The sequence below is a fragment of the Sciurus vulgaris genome (genome assembly GCF_902686455.1).
Source record: "Sciurus vulgaris genome assembly, chromosome: 5".
Taxonomy (NCBI): Eukaryota; Metazoa; Chordata; class Mammalia; order Rodentia; family Sciuridae; genus Sciurus; species Sciurus vulgaris.
The window spans coordinates 57,579,719-57,602,454 of NC_136465.1; positions in this window are offsets into that span (position 1 = coordinate 57,579,719).

Genomic DNA, 22,736 nt, shown 5'->3' on the forward strand with positions numbered 1-22,736 from the left:
TTTCCATGATTTTTTTTTTTTAACAATTTGAGTTTCTTTTTTCTCTTAGCTTGGCTAAGAATTTATCAATTTTGTTATTTTCTCAAAAAAAAAAGTTTTGATAATTTTTTGAATTTTTTTTAATCTCAATATTATTGATTTTGGTTCTGATATCATTTTCTTTCTTCCATTGAATTTGTTGTTGATTGTTCTTTGTCTAGAGCCTTGATATGTGATGTTAGATTATTTATTTGGTATCTTTCTATTTCTTAATGAAAGAGTTCAATGCTGTGAACTTTCCTTAGAATTGCCCTCATCGTGTCACAAAGATTTTGATATGTTGACTCTGTATTCTCATTTGCTTCTAAGTTGTTTTTTGTTTGTTTGTTTGTTTGTTTCACCCCACTTTCTTCCATTCTTCATTCAGTATCCAATAATTAGTTAGTCTGCAGGTATTAGAGTAGTTTTAATTTTTTATCTTATTATAGATTTCTAATTTCATTTCTCTATACTCTGATAGAATTCATGATATTATCTCTATATTTTTGTATTTACTAAGAGTTGTTTTGTAGCCTAAGACATGGTGTGTTTTAGAAAATGTTACATGTGCTTCCGAGTGTACTCAGTCATTGATGGATGAAATATTCTATGAGTCTGTTAAGTCTAAAATATTAATTATATTTTTTAGTTCCAAAGTTTTTTTACTAAGTTTTTATTTTGAAGATCTACATAGGGATGAGAGGGACATATTAAAATCATATGGTATTATTGTGTTGTGGTCTATTTGATTCTTGATTTTGAGAAGAATTTTATGTATGTAGATGCTCCACTGTTTGGGTCATAAATATTTATGATTGTTATTTCTTGTTGTTCTATGATTCCGTTAAGTAGTATGAAGTGACCTTTATTGTCTCTTCAGATTAACTTTGGCTTGAAGCCCATTTTATCTGATTTGAGAATAGAAACCCCTGTTTGTTTATGAGATCCATGTGAGTGATCTGTTTCTCCCATTCTTTTACCTTCAGACTGTGGATGTCTTTTGCCTATGATATGAGTGTCTTGAAGACAGCATATTGTTGGGTCTTGTTTAATCCAGTCTGCAACCTTATGACTTTTGATCAATGAATTTAATCTATTAACATTCAATGTTATTATTCAGAGATGATTTTTATTTCTTGTCATTTTTATTTATTTCTAGTTTTTATGTTTAATTAGAGTGCCCTTTGCTTGACTATTTTAGTGTAGGTTCACCCTCTGCTAGTTTTCATTCTTATTCTACATTTCTTCTTCATGAAAAATTTTATTCAGTATATTTTATAGTACAGACATTCTAGTCATTAATTACTTTAACTTTTGTTTATCATGAAAGGCTTTATTTCATTTTCAATCTGAAGCTAAATTTTGCTGGGTATAGTATCTTAGTTGGCATTTGTTTTCTTTCAGAGTGTAGTATATATTATTCCAAGACCTCCTTGCTTTTTAGGGTCATGGTTGAAAAATTTGCAGGAGTCTGGATTGATTTACCTCTATATGGGATCAGTTGTTTTTCTCTAGCTGGTTTCAAAATTCTTTCCTTATTCAGTAGGTTAGGCCTTTTCATAATAATGTGCCTTGGTGTGGTTTTATTATAATTTTGTGTATTTGGGGTCTTGTAAGACTTCTGTATTTGATTTTCCATTTCATTCATAAGGAAATATTCTGATATTATTTCATTGAAAATATTGTGTATTCCTTAAATTTGTATTTCAGAGCCTTCATCTATCCCTGTGAATCATATATTTTGCCTTTTGATGTTATCCTATATTTCTTGAAAATTCTGTTCATGGTCTCTTAACATCTTTTCTCCATGATCAACTTTATTTTCAAGATCATATACTTTGTGTTCCTTGCCCAAAATTCTGTCTTCCAAATGTGCTAGTCTATTTGTGGTCCTTTCCATTGAATTTTTAATTTGATTTATTGAATCCTTCATTTCAAATATTTTTAATTTGTTCTTCTTCAAGATCTCTATCTTCTTATTGAAGCGATCTTTCTTGTATTTTCTCTCTGATTCCATTATTTATATCATCTTTTAACTTACAGATAAGTTAAATTATGAATTTTCTAAATTCTCTCTCATATTTCCTCTACTGTGGTCAATGGAGTCTGTTGTTGAGGCATTCTGTTGTTGTTTGGGATGGTTTGTTTCCTTGCTTTTACATATCATTTGTATGTCTGCCCATCTATCTGATTGGATCTGAAGCAAGTGGAGTTACTACCCTATGAACTTCTAGTGTCCCTGTTGATTTCCAATACCTCACGGGTTAGAGGGAGCCAAATAATAACAATACTAAGTAGTTGGTTCCTATTATGATATATTCAGTGTTAATTGGCACAATAACAGAAATGGTAGGATTAACTATTTCCATCAGTAAGAACAGTAAGTAATCATGAATTATGTCTGGAATACAAATAATAGGTCTTATTATTGACTTTGATAGTATTAATTATCAGTACAGCATTAGTGGTGGACTCGCATTATATACACCAAGCAGAACTAAGAGACATCATTACCCTATGTACACGTATGATTACATGAATGGTATGAATCTACATCATGCACAACCATAGAAACAAAATGGTACCCTATCTGTGTACAATGAATCAAAATGCATTCTGTAAACAATTTTTAAAAAGTAAAAAAAAAAAAAGAATAGTTTATTATAAGTAATGATGGTGGGATAGAGGGTGGAAAATGGTTTGCAATTTCAGGAGATGAACATGGAAATTTCAAAAGTGATACAGAAAGTGATAGTTATGTGGAGGGGCAGGAAAACTAGAAATAAACAAAGAGGAAACACAAGAACAATACAGTTTGGCTGTTAGAAAGAGAAAAGGGAGAAAGAGAAAAAGGGGAACAGAATTGTGAAGAGGATAATATAAAACAAAGTCTAGAGACTGGTGTGGTGGCACATGCCTGAAATCCCAGCTGCTTGGGAGGCTGAGGCAGTAGGATCAAAAGTTTAAAGACAGCCTCAGCAACTTAGGGAGGCCCTAAGTAACTCAGTGAGACTCTGTCTCTAAATAAAATACAAAAAATGACTGGGGATGTACTTAGTGCCCCAGGATTCACTCCCCAGTACCAAAAAAGAAAAAAGAAAACAAAATCTAAATATACTAATCAAAAACCCTTACCTTCAGCAGCTAGAACAAAGAAAAATGAATAACTTCAGAGAAAAAAAAAGTCTGAAATGATAAAACAGAAACAAATATGTATATATATAAATTTCCATGAATCATTCAGCACACTAGGAAACACACACACACACATACATACATATAAAATTTTTAGAAGTAAAAAAGAATCTTGGCAGATGCTGCCACCACAGACTCCACTGCCGGCATCCAGAGATCTTCTTTTGTAGTGCAGCTGTCCCTAATGCTACTGTGGGGAATACCCCGAGGTCTTTTCTCCAGGTGCCACTGCCATCGATGCTGAGGCCACTGGCAGAGATCACCTGGAGGTCTTCTATCTGGGTGCTGCTGCAGCGATAGCCATAGCTACCACCTCTGCCACCGCCACTCCACTGACCCCCCCCCACCTGCTGCCAATGTCACATTCTTCATAGAACTAGAAAAAGCAATCATGAGATTCATTTGGAAATATAAGAGACCCAGAATAGCCAAAGCAATCCTTAGCAAGAAAATGAAGCAGAAGGCATAACAAACTGTAATACAGAGCTATAGTAATAAAAACAAAATGGTATTGGCACCAAAACAGACACATAGACCAATGGTACAGAATAGAAGACACAGAGACAAACCCACATAATTATAGTTATATCATAGTAGACAAAGGTGCCAAAAACTCACTGGAGAAAAGAGTCTATTCAACAAATGGTGCTGGGAAAACTGGAAATCCATATACAGCAATATGAAATTAAACCCCTATCCTGCATGAAACTCAAAGTGGATCAAAGACTTAGGTACTAGCTCAGAGACTCTGCAGCTACTAGAAGAAAAAGTAGACCCAAATCTTCACCATGTGGTTTTAAGACCTGACATCATTAACAAGACTCCTAAATACAAGAAGTAAAATCAAGAATAAATAAATGGGGTGTACTCAAACTGAAAAGCTTCTTTTCAGTGAAAAAAAAATCAATAATGTGAAGAAAGAGCCTAGAGAATGGGAGACAATCTTTACCACATGGAACCAGATAAAGCATTAATGTCTAGGATAGACAAAGAACTCAAAAATCTTAACACCCCAAAAAACTCAAATAATCCAATCAATAAATGGGCTAAGGAACTGAACAGACACTTCACAAAATATATACAATCAATAAATAAATATATGACAAAATGTTCAACATCTCTAGCAATTAGAGAAATACAAATCAAAACTAAGATTTCATCTCACTTCAATTAGAATGGCAATTATTGAGAATACAAGCAACAATAAATGTTGGTGAGAATGTCGGGGAAAAGGTACACTCATACATTGCTGGCAGGAATTCAAAATGGTGCAACCATTATGGAAAACAGTATGGAGATTCCTAAGAAAACTTGGACTGGAACCACCATTTGACCCAGCTATCCCACTCTTCGGTTTATCCCAAAGGACTTTAATTCAACATAGTACAGTGATGCAGCCACATCAATGTTGATAGCAGCTCCACTCATGCTAGCTAAACCTATGGAACTAACCTAGATGCTCTTTATATATATATAAATATGATGGAATATTATTAAGTTTTAAAGAAGAGTGCAATTATGGTATTTGCTGGTAAATGGAGGGAGTTAGAGAATATCATGCTAAGTGAAATAATCCAATCCCAAAAAACCCAAGGTCAAATGTTTTCTGCGATAATCAAATGCTAATTCCCAATATGGGGGGTCCTCTAGGGAAGAATAGAGTTATTTAGAATAGGTGGAGGGCAGTGAAGGGAGGGGCAATGGTATGGCACTAGGAAGGACAGTAGAGTGAAACAGATATTATTACCTCATGTACATGTATGATTGCATGACCAATGTGATCCTACAGCATGTACAATCAGAAAAATGAGAAATATACTCCATTTATGTTTTATAAAAATGTATAAATTTATTCTATCACTTATAACTAATTAGAATAAATTAAAAATTGAAAAAGAAAAGAATTTATGCAATCAGGGATTATTTCTATTCCAGTGTGCAAAAGAGTCATTGAGAATATGTTTGCTGATTGTACCCAACTGTCAATAGTCTTTCTTTCCATTTCTTCTTGAGGTATGTACTGTGAAAAGAGTAGGTGCTTTGGGTTGTAAACCCCCTTTCTTTTTATTTTCTTTTATTCAAGATGCCAGCTGGAGTTCAAAAACCTCTGCTTCTCTTCTCTTTGCTAAGATGAAGTTTTGGGTAGGAACTACCTACAGCTCTGCTCCACCATGTAGTCGCAGCTGGATCCTGTGAGATGAGTACCCATAGTGGAGCTCTTGGGGGCGAGGCTTAGGTGTAGTTTGGTTCCACATGTTACTTATGCTGCTAGTTCTCTGAAAATATTAAATTAATGCACCTTTGGAGCCACTCAGATGCCAGAATACACTGGGAAACTGTACCCCGAGTCTCCCCAGGGATACATTCATAAGATGAAGGAGCCAGTCCCATGTTCTTCCCAGCCTGCCTGGGTTAATCTCTGAGTTCCAACGCACCCACCCATTCGGACTCTTGACTTGTATTTTTCCTAGCCTCTCAGGGTTGGTACCCAAATGCAGATTCACCTGCCCATTCAGATTTCCGATTCTCCACAGCTGACCTGTGTCTTTCCTGTCTCCCCGGGTAGATATCTAAGCAGATACACCTGCCAGTTCAGACTCACAGATTCCTTACTCACTGGCTGCAGCTGTTCTTGTGAGAGGCTGAACTCAAAGGTGGGAGGGAGCCGGATTCTCCCTGGCCTCTTTGAATTGTTTTCCCCCTGAACAAAGTGCCTAATTTTCTCTGGATTTTGCTAGGCTCTGCCTAGCAGGTTTCACATGGCTGGTTTCTGTCTGTACTACGCATGGGAGCTAGCCCCATTCTCCTGGATCCAAGTTCTTGGTTCCCGTATCTGCTGACCACCACAGTGCTTTCAGCTCAAGATGCTTCCTGCCATGGACTATTGTTAAACATGGGGCATCAGTTGTGTACCAATTGATTGTGTCCAAGAGCCTCTGGATTGGCCTAGGGCAGGCTGTTGCTCTGATCTCAGGATTTTCCATTCTAAGACTTTTTGTTGTATTTCTCAACTTTTCCATCCCTGTGTGTTAATTCAGCTGTCCCTGCATCAGCTTAGCTTTATTATTTTCCCCTTTTCCTTCTTTATCAATCCCAAAACGTCTGTCTCTAAGGCACCCTGGCTCTCCAGTATTGAGTTTTAGTGAATTCCCCTTCAACCACCTTACAGAGGAGTGTTCTCTATGCTTGAATCCCAGTTCCAGAGCTTCAGGAAATACTGTTATCCCCCAGTCTGCCATCTTGTCCCAGACTACCATTTTTAGGCACTCCCTAGTCCATCCTGAATAATTCAGCAACCTGAATTTGGGACAACCTTGGGCCTGGACCATGCTCCTAGTGCTGAAATAGTGACATCACACCAACCTGATATAGAGTACCATCTAGTGCTAAAATACTGGCAGTGACTACAGGCTCTCTAGAGCATCTTGCTTACGATTTCTGGAAGAACATACAAAGAAGGCCAAACTACAAAGACTGGAATAAATACCTACAATGTTAATTTACAGACATTGTGGTATAATATCAAGATATTCTAGGGAACCATGATTTCACTCACTGGACAAAATATGGCACTAGAAACTAATCACATGGTAACCAATATGTGAGAACTCTTAGACATAGAATTTTCAATAACTATTTTAAGGAAACTAAACAAATTTCAAGAAAATACAGAGAAACAATTCATTACTCTATCAGAGGAACTTAATAGAGAAACTGAAATATTTTTTTTAAATCAAACAAATCCTTAAACTGAGAAGTATAGTAAATGACATGAAAATATGGTAGAAGGTGTCAGTAGCAGAATAGATCAAACTGAAGAATTAGTAAACTCAAAGACAATACAAGAGTAATGATGTCTGTCTCATTCCACCATTTTTCATACCCCCTCCCTCTCATTTCCTTCTACATAATCCAAAGTTCCTCCATTCTTTTCTCATTCCCCACCCCAGACCCCCATTATATATCATTCTTCACTTACCAGGGAAAACATTCAGCCTTTGGTTTTTTGGGATTGGCTTATTTCACTTCACATGGTATTCTCCAATTCCATCCATTTATTTGCAAATGTACATGTGTGATTACACAAATGGTATGAATCTACATCATGTAGAACCATAGAAATGAAATGATGTACCCCATTTGTGCACAATGAATCAAAATGCAGTCTGTAAAAAAAATTAAAAATAAATAAATTTTAAAAACTGAAAAAAAAAATAGAGAAAATTTAGGAAAAAAGAATGAAGAGGAATAAAGAAAGCTTATGGGAACATTTGGACACCATTATAAGAGCACATATACAGGTTATTGAGGCTCAAAAGGGACTTGAGGATGGTGAAGGGGTAGAAGGCTTATTCAATGAGATAGTAACAGAAAACTTCCCAAACTTGGATAAAGATACAATCATCTAGTTACACAAAGGCTAAAGGTCAACATAGTCAACCAATCTACTCTAAGACATTATAATTGAATTATCAAAGAATAAAGACAGGATTTTCTAAGCAACGAGAAAAAGAAATAATACATTAGGGTGTTCCAATTTGTTTTATAACATCTTTCTCAAGCAGAAACCTTATGAGCCAGGAGAGAGTAGGAAAGTGGTGTGAGATATTTACAGAAGGAAAAAATGTCAATCAAGACTATTATGACGGTAAAGCTCACACCTGTAATCCCAGTGGACTGGGAGGCTAAGGCAGGAAGATTGTGAATTCAAAGTCTACCTCAGCAAAAGTGAGGCAATTCAGTGAGATGCTGTCTCTAAATAAAATACAAAACAGGGCTTGGGATGTGACTGAGTGGCAGAGTGCCCTGACTTCAATCCCCAAGTACCCCTCCAAAAAATATTCCCAAACAAAAGCTGAAAGAATTTATCACCACCAGACCTGTCCTGCAGCAAATGCTAACGGGAATCCTTCAATCTGAATGAAAATGACACTAAAGAACAAGTGGGAAATCTTAGAAGGTATGCACATTTAGAGGGGTGTGATTTGGCCTACCATATGCATAAGATACTTTTCTTTCATTTTGTGTTTTCAAGACTAGTTTAGCTTGAAAATACTTTGTTTCCCTCAGAAAACAAACACATTAGGACCAGCCAGATATTTAACATTGATAAAAAGGAACAGAGTTAAAGTCCATTATAACATTTTTCTCCTTAGAGCAGTACAAATGCTCTAATTATTGGTAACAAAATAAATATGACATTAGAGAAACTGTATTTATGAAGTAGTAATGTGACATATAATCTTACATATATCATACCCTCTGTCAAACACTAACCAAAATGTTAGATACCAGAAAAAATCATGTTCCATAAATGGTAGTAGCAGGGAAGATATATTTCAAATATCTGTGCAATTAGGTTGAACTGTATGAAATCATCATTTTTTGTAGGTAAAGAGTTTAATACAATTAATTCCATATAATTCAATATAATTCTTTATATCAGCATCTTTTACTATATTTTGTTATGAGATATTGCAAATATACAGAAACAGGAATACTAAAATGCACATCCATGTAACCATCACCAAGCTGTAGGGAATACTACATGTAAGGAAATATATTTTGCTTTTGATATTTTTAAGATAACTATAAAACTACAGTGGAAAACCCAGTGAACCCCTCTTTCAATCCCAATCTCATTTAGGGATCTCTAGAAAATATTCTTTACAGTTGTTTTTCTCCCTTCGTAGACACAAATTTTCGTTTTATGAAAAAAAATCAGCGTGCACTTTCTTTTTTGTCCTTTGTGCCATCCAGTTTTTTTTTTTCATTAAAAAAAACATACCGTAATGGTTAAATAAGATTCCCCTCCTTATATAAGGAAATGTAAAACTACTCTCAATGACTTCCATAAGTGACCTGATTCTCTATTCATACTGATCCAACAACTCAGTCATCTTTAGGCAAATAATCTGAAGCTCTGTGAAAACATTCTGTTTAAGAGTAGAATGAGAAACATCATCTTCAGATAAGATGATACAATTTGTCTAGAATGGTTAATTTATTTTTATAATTTTATCCTTATGTGTTTTCTACATATAGATACTCTCTCTTTTATGGATTTTTTTTTTCTCTTTTTGTCAGCTTACCCCCTTAGTACTCAATATATATCTATGGAACGAACTGCCCTTCTTGTTCATGCCATTCAGGGCCCTGTCTATGAAAAACACAGTACTTGCTCAATGCAAATAGAAATCACTCATGAATGTAAAGAAAAGAAACTTTCATAGGATTCTGGGGGAAAAAGTCAAGAAATTAGGTTGTAACTTATTTTTATAGAGTAGAACTGTTCATACCCTAATGTGTGTACTTGTACAATTATAACTACAAAATTTCCAATACATTTGGACTCACCCTTAAAGAAGAAATAGTTCAAACTTTCTTTCCAGGATCTAATTTTGATTGAAGTTCAAATCATTGCCTTCTGTGTACGTACACGTAGCCATTTCATCTTAAATTATTCTGGCAACCTTCAAAATTTAGTGAAGGATAGAAAAGTTCCTTCTGGAAATGAATGAAAACCTGCAGTTTCTAGTGAAGGATATTCTGGTAGAGTTTAAAATTCTTCAAACTTGTATTTGGCATTTCAAGTCCACAAATTTTTTTTTTTTTTCTTTTTCAAAGCTTTCCTTGCCAAGGACTTCCTGCGTTTCAATTGTGATAAAAAGAATTTTAGAAACCAGAAGGTAAGAGAAATGGCTTTTGAAGAATAGACAAAGTGGAATATTTGATTACTGTGTTCTAATATCTACACTTTTAAACTAGAATTTGGGGGTAAAAAAGGCAGTGGCTTCTTCTAATGCAAAGTACCATTTATTTACACTGAGATAATTTGAAAACTGATGAACTAGTTATCACCAAACTTTCCAGTGTAATTTGTTGTCAGTCTTAGAGTAAATATGATTGTGGTCTTTACACTCTTAAGATGTATATGATGCGGGTGGTATCAATATATAACAGTTCTCATAGAATTCTATACTAGCTTATGTAAAAGAGCTTTCATTTGGCAAGCAATTTGATATCTATTGAGATTTTGTAATTGAGTGATTCAATCTTTAGAATAAATGGTCATAAGTAAGAACCTGAGAATGAAATTTCCTAAAATCTCAGTTATAATAATCTTGTTCTCCAGATATCATCATTTATGTTTTCTGGCATATTACCTCTGGTTCACTGACTCCAACAAGTAGGATCTATAATCCAGTGACTCCATCACTTCTTTCTGCCTTTTGTCCTCCTTTTCCTACTCACCTATCTAAATTCCATAGTCTCTCATAATACCTTACCTCTCTAGCTTCACCATTTGTCTTTAATGCACCATTGAGATCCACCCTTCAGGAAAGAGACTTTCAATCATTGAGATGTTAAAATTGTTGGTTTTGTTTGGCTCACAACTGAATCTCTTGCATAAAAAAATCACTCTCCATGACTTCTGGCTTACTTAAGGTTACAACTCTTCTCCATGGGCACCTGACTCCAAAAACTGATTGATGGGACCAGTGACCCACATGTTTTTCTTCAGTTTAGGGGCCATTTCAGCTCTGTCTTCCCAGTAGGATCTGTTAAGAACTACAATCATTTGAAACCACATGGCATTTCTACTTATCCCTCTGCCTGATCCTACTACCCTTAGTACGTTGCAGGTTTACTCCCCAGATTGCTGCCCTATAAAACACCTGCACACAAATCTTCCATCTGAGAGTATGTTTAGCAGGAAATGATGCTTAAGTAGTTAGCATTACAAAGTTGTTCTGGAAAGCAGATTGAAGAGTCAGATCTTGGAGTAGGATCATCTGTCTCCAAGCTGGCAGTGAGGAAAACATCACTGGTGGGAGGTGGAGTTATAGCTTCTGGCATGATACAGTGGTGTGATCATAAAACTGCCATTGGTAATAAACTGAGATGGTTTTCCCATGGGACAGAGTACAGTGACAGGTACAATGTCTCAAGTATTTGAGAGATATAGGAAAATACTCATTGTTAGAATTATACAGTTTGATGGCTGTTGCTGGAGGTTATTAAATTATTCTAGAAAGGCCACAGTAATTAATCATCAGTGTAAAGAATACAGTTGAAAGTCTCCTTGGCTACATGCAATGAGGTTTTCATCTAATGCAGCTGAAGAACAGAGAGCTGAGAATAGGCCTGGGACTTAATTGGTAGTGGAGAACCATATAAAGTTGAATCCTGAAACCTGGCAAGTCTGCCACACCAGGTTTACAGACTTGAATGAGAAGGATTGTGATTCTGAGATTTGAGATGGAAACATACAGGCATTTGGTATTTTTGAATGCTCAAATTTCCCTGCACATTCTGGGAAGACAGATGTGGACCACTCCTTTCTGTTAAAGTTTACTGCTCTCCCCTGGTTTGACTACAAACTCACTAAGACTTCTGGCAGAGTTTATTTCCTTATAAATGTGGCAGAGCTGAGTTTCTCTTTCTTTTTCTTTTTTTAAGCAGCCAGTGGCTGTGCTCAACTACTATAAGCTACCCCTCATTCCTTGCTATGTGTCAATACATGGTTCACAGAAGAATGGACTGTCAAGGCCAGAAAATGAAGAAGACTGAGTCTAGCAGCAGTATAGTCTTAAATATTCTAATGTTACCACAGGAGTGCCATCCTATCATGTTTGCTATATTCTCTTTGTTAAAAGCACATCATAGGTGCATGTATGATCTACCTATTATTCTTTGTACAGCATTACAGGAGACATAAATATCAGGAGGTAGGAATCATTGTGGGTCACTTAAGGGTCCACAGTACTCCCTTGCTGTCTTTTCATAGTAAGTGAACAAATGCAATGGTCAGTGCCCATGAGGAACAGAGTGACTAAGAGTTCAGACTTCTAGTGGGTTATGGTTAGATTACCTCCACTAGTTTAGTCCTCAAGACTTACAGAGTTGTTAGTTAAGGATAATAGTAATTTCAAATAGGCAATAGAAGATTATTACCGTTATTATCAATTGTGACCCCAAGATCAGCCATAGCAGCAAAAAAGACAGTTGTTCGTCCCATCAATCTTCTTCCAAGAAAAAAGACAGTCGGAATTCTTCAGGAGCCATTCTCAGATAGGGAAAATTCATTATACAAAGCAACTGGATTTGCATAGCAACAGGGGAGTGGACAGTAATGAATACTATAGTGTGTCTCCCAGCACCCCCCGTTAGTAATGAAAAGTAGTCCTTTCCCCAGCTACCAGAGTGTCACAAACTAATGACTGACCGCTGACTCCCTCCCCCAACATTGCCCTTAGTCGAAGGGAACTGCCTTACCCAGAGTTGCCCTCCCTCTCAAGTGATGTCCTACATCCAGTGACTGTCTGATATCGGGCTACAATAGTTCTCTACCCCCTTTCCTCAAATGTAGACATATTTTAGGAGTCATTACATTCAGGCTCCTAGGAATTGCTGAATTGTCATACCAGGGATCAGTTCAACTCTTCCTCCTTTACAAATCCGCTGCCTTTACTTCCTTAGAAGTGTTTTTCACAAGAGCACTCTCTGTAAAACCACCTATATGCAGATATGTACCTCAGAGTCTGTTTCCCAGGATACATATACCCTATGACATGTCTAAACCACCCCCAGGCTAAATGTAGATCACTTCTCACTCCATGTTCTCCTTCACATAGTTGATGATGGCTAGAGAGAAACACACAGCAATGTTTGTTTCACATAAGGGTTTCACTTTAAAACTCATGATCACTAATCTTAATGCTGCCAAGAAATCTTACTCTATTTTCCTTGTGGATTTGTCCATCTCATACTCTCAAGCTACTATTTCATATCTTTCCCTCTCAATTCTCCAACACCCTTATCTCTGTTCTTACTTTCAGCTTATATCTTTTTACTTTAACTAGAATATACAAGCATTAATAATAGAATTTGGATTTACTCCCACCATCTCACTGATCAACTGCCTGGTTTTATGCCTATTAGTTTTTATACTTAAGGTCCTGTCAATGGCTAATTTTCTATACAAGTGAAGTCTTATTCTATCCCTTTTCTTAAGAACATTACTCTACAAATTCTCACTTTGCCCTGTGCATTATACTATTTTGCCTCTCTATTCTATCTTCCCCATCTGTACACAAACATTATGGTTTATTTTCCCCCCTCTTAACACTTTATCTTCCAGTTACTGCCCCATTTTCTGCTATGCTCTCAGGTAAGATTCTCAAAATTTTGTCTATATTCTTTCCTCAATTCTTCCCTTAACTTTGTTTCTTGAGTCCACTCTTTAGAAACCACCCTTTTAAAGGTCACCAATGAATACCACATTACTAAACCCAACAGACAGTTTTATTTTTAACTTTTTAAATTTTATTTGTTCTAATTAGTTATATATAACAGTAAAATGCATTTATACAATTTGATAGATAATACATAAATGAAGTGCAATCTCTCATTTTTCTGATTATACATTTTGCAGGATCACATTGGTCATGCAGTCATATATGTACATGAGGTAATAATATCTGCTTCACTCTACTATCATTCCTTCCCCCATACCCCTTCCCTTCCTTCACTCCCTTCTACCTCATCTAAAGTATACACACACACACACACACACACACACACACACACACACAATCACATTTTCTTTATCCATTCATCTGTTGAAGGGCATCTAGGTTGGTTCCATAGTTTATCTGTTGTGAATTGAGCTGCTATAAACATTGAAGTGACGGTGTCACTGTAGTATGTTGATTTTAAGTCCTTTGGGTATAAACCAAGGAGTGGGATAACTGGGTCAAATGGTGGTTCCAGTCCAAGTTTTCTGAGGAATCTCCATACTGCTTTCCATAATAATTGAACCAATTTGCATACCCACAAGCAGTGGCCATACTACCAAAAGTGAGATACAAATTTAAGGCAATTCCTATTAAAATCCCAATGACATTTTTAATAGAATAAGAAAAGGCAATCATGAAATTCATTTGGAAAAATAAGAGACCCAAAATAGCCAAAGCAATCAATAGCAAGAAAAGTGAAGCAGAAGGCATAACAATACCAAACCTCAAACTATACCACAGACCTATAGTAACAAAAACAGCATGGTATTGGCACCAAAACAGATATGTAGACCAATGGTACAGAATAGAAGACAGAGACAAACCCACATAAATACATGTATCTCATAATAGACAAAGGTGCCAAAATCATTCACTGGAGAAGAGATAGCTTATTCAACAAATGGTGCTGGGAAAAGTGGAAAGCCACAGGTAACAAAATGAAATTAAACCTCTGTCTCTCACCCTTCATGAAACTCAAATCACAGTGTATCAAATATTTAGGCACTAGAACAGGGTAGACCCAAATCTTCACCATGTCAGCCTAAGACCTGACTTATTTAACAAGACCCCTAAATCACAAGAAGTTAAATCAAGAATAAATAAATGGATGAACTCCAACTAAAAAACTTCTTTTCAGCAAAAGAAACAATCAAGAATGTGAAGAGAGAGCCTACAGATTGGGAGAAAAATCTTTACAAAATGCACCCCAGATAAAACATTAATCTCTAGGATATATAAAGAACTCAGGGGGTATGAAAAATGGTGGAATGAGACAAACATCATTACCCTATGTACATGTATGATTACATGAATGGTATGAATCTACATTGTGTACAATCATAGGAATGAAATTATATACCCCATTTGTGTATAATGAATCAAAATGCAGTCTGTAAAAAATTAAAAACTAAATTAAAAAAAAAGAACTCAAAAGACTTAACACCTTAAAACCAAATAACCCAATCAATAAAGGGCTAAGGAACTGAACAGACACTTCACAGAAGATATACAATTGATCAACAAATATATGGAAAAATGTTCAACATCGCTAGCAATTACAGAAAGGCAAATCAAAAATAATATTTCATCTTACTCCAATAAGAATGGCAATTATCAAGAATACAAGCAACAATAAATGTTGGCGAGGATGTGGGGATGTGTCCTACAACAGACAGTTCTAAATCTTCACTTTGTACTGCCTGGAGCATTGATACAGTTAATCATCCTCTCTTTTCTTGAAACACTTTATTCACTAGGTATCTAGTATATCTAATATGGTAGATCCTGGATATCCTTCTACCTCATTGTCATCATCTTAGTCTCTTCTACCAATTTCCTTACCCATCTTTATAATGTCATATTGACGAAATATCTTAAGACTCATTCCGTTGACCTCATCTTTCCTATATTGAGGCTTCCCTCTCTGATAAACTCATGCAACTTTATGACGCACCCCCCCAAGATAAGAACTGATGACTGCCAAACTTATATTTATCCAGAACTTCCTTTGTACCCTAGACTCATGTATGAAACTTCCCTTGCAATATCTGTATTTGAATGTTCAGCATACAACCAAAATTTCCAATTCTAAAATCCAGTCTTTTATCCCCAAACCACCTCCTTCTACATCTCTGTTAATAACTACTCTGCCTTTTTGTTTTCTTGTTCTAAAAACCCAGGATTTAGTCTAGAATGTACTCATTTACATGTTATATGTAATCTGTCTACAAATTTATCACTTGCTATTTTTCAAAATGTATGCAGAATATGACCACTTATCATCATCTCTGCTACTTCCCTATTCCATATCACTATTTCTGCCCACTTGATCATTGCAGTCACCTCCTAATTATTTTTCCTGATTTCATTTTCCTATTGGCTAGTGTTAATAAAGCAGCCAGAATAATTATTCTAAAACAGAAGATTCATTATGTTATTTATCTACTCAATCCCTTCTAGTAGCTCCTTGACTATTCAGATTAGAAGCCAAACTGCACTGAATAATTGATTTGCCTTATAGATCTTGGTATACCCTTAGTTCTCTGAATTCATCTCTGAGAATCCTCACCCTGCTATTTTCTACTAGCCATGCCATTCTCGTATATCCATGCATTCCTGAGCTTTAGGTTTTGTAGTTAAAATCCTCAGCCTATAAAACTTCCTCCCAAATAACTGCTTCACTTTTTCTCTTTTTTTTAACCAAATGTTGTCATCTCAGTGAGAACTTCTCTAACCGCATCCTGTCCCCTCCTATATGCATGCTTCTTATCCCCCTTTTTATTCTATCTTCACAACACTTTTCACATTCTAACATACAAGGTTCCCTTAATATCTCTGGGAAATTTGTCCAGGACCTCCAAGGATACTGAAATCTGAGGATACTTAATCCCTTTATATAAATTGTATTATATTTGTATATGATATATGCATTTCTTCTGGTATACTTTAAATAATCTTTAGATTACTAATAGTACCTAATATAATTTAAGTACTATAAAAATTGTTGTTGGGTTATATTGCTTAGGGAATCAAGACAAGAAAAACAGTCTGTACGTCTTCAGTACCGATGTAATCTTTTTTGAATATTTTTGATCTGCTCTTGGCTGCCTCTATCAATACAAAACCCACAAATATGGAGGACCAACTGTACCATAATTTAGTTCTTGCTTTATGTTATATGCCTTCCTATCTAAACCTAAGTTTCATAAGATCAGAGATTTATTTATTTTTTGTTCAGTGTTTGCATTCCTAAGACCCAGAGGAGCACATAGCAGATAGTAGATATAGATATTCAATGTTTGCTGAATAATCAGTAAAGGAATAAAAAATGAGTGGATTAGTGAATAAATAAAACTAACTCCTTCTGTATTAGTCAAAATCCCAGGAAAAAAAAAGTGAGGAAATTAAACTGTTAAAATTGTGTGGCAGAATTGAAGTGGACCAAGAAAAATGGTATGATACCCAGGGCCAGAAACTGTTAGAGTTGTTATCCCTGTACCTGAAGGAGCAAGGAAAGAATCAGACACCAGAATACAAAGAGAGTAGCTCTAAGATGAAGCTACCCAACATAAGGTGTGGCCTTCAGTAGGAGGACACAGTCATTCAGAGGCAACACAGTAGAAGGATCAGGAAAGTAAATGCCCTGGTATCCCAAATTGATGACTCTTATTGGCTAAATCCAACTGTAAGTCAAAGGACAAGGAAACCTCCCAGAATACTTTCTAACATTAGAGCTCAAGAACAGAGTAGAGTATGGATTGTTGGAAAGTGAGTCTAAACAGGAAAATAGAAACCATCCTCTATATCTGCTTTTAACTTCTATCACCATTTCTTATGGGATGATATAGATCAAAAGAATTTTTTTAATGTTAGCATACATTTGCTGTAGAAGATAAATTTCATTAATACTAGAAACTTTGTATCTTCAAAAAAAATTTTCCCATAGCATTTTAGTACTTATTTCTTTCCTTTTAAAATAAAAACGGACAAGCCTTAGAAAGTTTGGATTTTTTTTTTTCACTTTAAATCACTGCAGTTCAGATTGTTTTCCCCAAATCAAATACTAACCTTTAAGAGAATGTCTAAAGGCTACATTCTTTGGCCTGTTCTATTTAGATGACTAAAAGAAATATCATTGAAATTTGCTGAAGGCATCTTTGGAAATTTTTGAAATCTGTCTTATTTTCTCTTTAATAGAAGCAAAGTAAAATCAAAGGAAATGAAGCAACAGCCCTGCTGTGGAAAGATAAAACTCAGCTCTGGTTAAAAATAGCATCTATAACTGCCGATGAGAAAAGAGGCACATCTGGTAGAAAGAACACATTTATCAGGTGACACATTTGAGAAGGTGCCTGAAGCATTTAGGACATCATAACAGTACCAATATGATGATACCTCTCAGAAGTTGGAGTAGAAAATAAAGAATGTTACTCACAATATTTGAGGTATAATGTAAATGATCCTAGCTTTCTGTCCTATAGGATTGGGACTTTCTGTTTGTAAAAGAAACATGCCCTGTCTTTCATTTAACCTTTACTTTAAAGGGGCTTTAAAAAAGAAAAATACAAGCTTACAAAAAAAGTGCAATTTGGGAATTGAAAAGGATGTTATATAAGTGGAACCAGTCTTTAGAAGGACTTTGGCTCATTCTGGAGACTCAAACTTGAGTTCTGTAAACCTAGGGTGAAGGCATGATATGAAATTGGGTAATAATTGTAGAAATTTCTATAGTGATTTTTGGGGCGCCGTTGAGTGTGCTGGTGCTGCTTGTGCATCCTGAACAAAAAAGCACTTCTGGAAATACTGAGAGGGCTGTTGGTGTTTCTCTTCTGAACATTGTTGCTCTGCAGTGTGTTTCTCTTGTTCATGTTCTGAGCTCTAGGGATTTGTGATTTATTTCTACTTCCTTCTGTTTCTCTCTTTCAATGCAAACATACTACCTTGTATTGCCTCTGTGTCTTTAATTTCCTCCTTACTCTTCTTTATCAATATATAATTCTTGTGCTCAGTGTGGTAGTTACTATTCATTTAATAAATGTTCATGGATTTCCCGTAAATCCCACTGCCAAATCACTTAGTCATTTTTATCCTTTCTGTGAATCTTGTGGCATCTCTGAATCAGCGACCCCAAGTGACTCTGAATTGTCCTTCCCCATCTCACTATATCATAACTGTAACTGGACAAAAATTTATCTTTCTCACTTCTCTTTAGCCTCCAAACTGACTTGAAAACTCTGTTTTCTTTTTCTACATACAGCCCAAACCTCTGCTTCTGCCTGTCCAGTCTTGTAATTATCCCATCTAAACTTACTTCAAACCCCATTATATCTGCTCTGCTTAGACCTTACCAGATTAGCTGCTCTACATTGTCTACAGAATTTGGTGATAGTATAAGGAAACTCTACAGCAACTTAGTTTGGGGGAGCTATTGATTTTGAAATTCGCTGCTTATCTCTCGATTTAAATATGCATTTACCTGTTGAAACAACTATCTCTGGGGGAGTTCTGTTCCATTATTGATCATATTTGACCTTGATTACAACCCTGCAAAGTACATGTTATTCTCCCCATACCACAGAAAAAATTCTATGATTTAAATGAGTTCTTGTCCAAGCTCATCCTGCTGACAAGGGGAAGAAAATATAAATACTGCTAGTCTAATTTAGTACTTCTCATTCCTCATTGCTAATTGGAATAATCCATATCAGCCACTTTTCAGAATTTAACTTCACATAGGAATCACTGGAGGATCTTGGAAAAATGCAGGTTTATGATCTGGGAAAGGGGCCAAGGATCTGCATTTCTACCCAAGTTCCAGATGACCTCACTGCTTGGGGGAATATTTGGAATAGCAGAGATTTAGAGAACTTTTAAAGAAAACACTTCTGCCAGACTGCACCACATTATATAAGTATTTGAAGATGGACCAGACATATATAACCAAGTATTGTCCAAGACATTCTAATGCATAGGCATGATTGAGAACTACTGATATAAGTACAAATTTTCATGTCTTCTGCTATTAAACAACGTATTTTAATAAATTTTCTTTCACTGAAGTCTACGTAGCTGGGTAATATTTTATTTTATTTTATTTTTATTTTATTTTTTAGTTAATTTTTATTGTAAACAAATGGGATACATGTTGTTTCTGTTTGTACATGGAGTAACAGCATACCATTTGCGTAACCATACATTTACATAGGGTAATGATGTTTGATTCATTCTGTTATTTATTTCTTCCCCCCGCCCCTCCCACCCCTCTTTTCCCTCTATACAGTCCCTCCTTCCTCCATTCTTACCCCCTTCCACCCCCCATTATGTATCATCATCTGCTTACAAGTGAGATCATTCTTCCTTTGGATTTTTGAGTTTGGCTTATCTCACTTAGCATGATATTCTCCAATTTCATCCATTTGCCTGCAAATGCCATAATTTTACTATTCTTTATAGCTGAGTAATATTCCATTGTATATATATACCACAGTTTCTTTATCCATTCATCAATTGAAGGGCATCTACGTTGGTTCCACAATCTGGCTATTGTGAACTGAGCAGCTATGAACATTGATGTAGCTCTGATACTGTAGAATGCTGATTTTAAGTCCTTTGGGTACAGGCCGAGGAGTGGGATAGCTGGGTCAAATGGTGGTTCCATTCCAAGTTTTCTAAGGAATCTCCACACTGCTTTCCAGAGTGGCTGCACTAATTTGCAACCCCACCAGAAATGTATGAGTGTACCTTTTTCCCCACATCCTCTCCAACAACTGTTGTTGCTTGTATTCTTGATAATCAACATTCTAATTGGGGCAGGATGGAATCTTAGTGTAGTATTGATTTGCATATCTCTTATTATTGGAGATATTCAACATTTTTCAAGTTGATTGCTTGTAGATCTTCTGTGAAGTGTCTGTTCATATCCTTAGCCCATTTATTGATTGGGTTATTTGTATTCTTTGTGTAGAGTTTTTTGAGTTCTTTATATATTCTGGAATTTAGTGCTCTATCTGAAGTATGAGTGGCAAAGAGATTCTCCCACTCTGTAGGCTCTCTCTTCACATTGCTGATAGTTTCCTTTGCTGAGAGAAAGCTTTATAGTTTGAATCTATCCCAGTTATTGATTCTTGCTTTTATTTCTTGTGCTATGGGAGTCCTGTTAAGGAAGTCTGGTCCTAAGCCAACAAGGTGAAGATTTGGACCTACTTTTTCTTCTATAAGCTGCAGGGTCTCTGGTTTGATTTCAAGGTCCTTGATCCATTGTGAGTTGAATTTTGTGAAGGGAGAGAGATAGGAGTTTAGTTTCATTCTGTTGCATATGGATTTCCAATTTTCCCAGCACCATTTGTTGAAGAGGCTATCTTTTCTCCATTGCATATTTTTGGCACCTTTGTCTAGTATGAGAAAATTGTATTTATTTGGGTTTGTGTCCGTGTCCTCTATTCTGTACCATTGATCTATCTGTCTATTTTGGTACCAATACCATGCCGTTTTTGTTACTATTGCTTTCCTGTATATTTTAAGTTCTGGTACTAAAATACGCCCTGTTTCATTCTTCCTGCTAAGGATTGCTTTAGCTATTCTGGGTTTCTTATTCTTCCAGATGAATTTCATGATTGCTTGCTCTATTTCTGTGAGGTACATCATTGGGATTTTAATTGGAATTGCATTGAATCTGTACAGCACTTTTGGTAGTATGGCCATTTTGACAATATTAATTCTGCCTATCCAAGAACATGGGAGATCTTTCCATCTTCTAAGCTCTTCCTCAATTTCTTTCTTCAATGTTTTGTAGTTTTCATTGTGGAGATCTTTAAACTTTTTGAATAGATTGATTCCCAAGTATTTTATATTTTTTGAGGCTATTGCAAATGGAGTTGTTTTCCTCATTTCCCTTTCAGCTGTTTCATCGCTTGCATATAAAAATGCTTTAGATTTATGCGTGTTGATTTTATAGCCTGCTATTTTGCTGAATTCATTCATGAGGTCTAGAAGTTCTCTGGAGGAGGTTTTTGGATCCCCTAAGGATAGAATCATGTCATCAGCAAATAGTGACAGTTTAAGTTCCTCTTTTCCTATTCATATCCCTTTAAATTCTTTAGTCTGCCTAATTGCTCTGGCTAGAGTTTTGAGGACAATGTTGAATAGAAGTGGTGAAAGAGGACATCCCTGTCTTGTTCCCATTTTTAAAGGGAATGGTTTCAGTTTTTCTCCATTAAGAATGATGTTGGCCATGGGCTTAGCATAAATAGCCTTTACAATGTTCAGGTGTGTTCCTACTATCCCTATTTTTTCTAGTGTTTTGAGCATGAAGGGGTGTTGTATTTTGTCAAATCCTTTTTCTGCGTCAATTGAAATAACCATATGATTCTTATCCTTAAGTCTATTGACATGATGGATTACGTTTACTGATTTACAGATGTTAAACCATTCTTGCATTCCAGGGATGAACCCCACTTGATCGTGGTGCACAGTTTTCTTAATTTGTTTTTGGATATGGTTTGCCAATATTTTGTTAAGGATTGTTACATCTATATTCATCAAGGATATTGGTCTAAAATTTTCTTTCCTTGATGTGTCTTTTCCTGGTTTGGGTATGAGGGTGATATTAGCTTCATAGAATGATTTCAGTAGGGTACCCTCCTTGTCTATTTACTGGAATACTTTGAGAAGTATTGGAATGAGTTCTTCTTTGATGGTCTTGTAGAACTCGGCTGAAAATCCGTCTGGTCCTGGGCTTTTCTTGGATGGTAGATTTTTCATGGCTTCTTCTATTTCATTGCTTGATATTGATCTGTTTAAATTGTGTATGTCCTCCTGGTTCAGTTTGGGAGGAGCACATGTCTCTAGAAATTTGTCAATGACTTCAATAGTTTCTATTTTGTTGGAATACAGATTTTCAAAGTAGCTTCTCATTATGTTATGTATCTCAATGGTGTCTGTCGTAATATTTCCATTTTCATCACAAATTTTAGTGATTTGAGTCTTCTCTCTCCTTCTCTTTGTTAGTGTGGCTAAGGGTCTGTCTATTTTGTGTACTTTCTCAAAGAACCAACTTTTTGTTATGTCAATTTCTTGAATAGTTTCTTTTGTTTCAATTTCATTGATTTCAGCTCTGATTTTAATTATTTCCTGTCTTCTACTACTTTTGCTGTTCTTCTTTTTCTAGGACTTTGAGCTGTAATGTTAGGTCATTTAGTTGTTGACTTTTCATTCTTTTCTGGA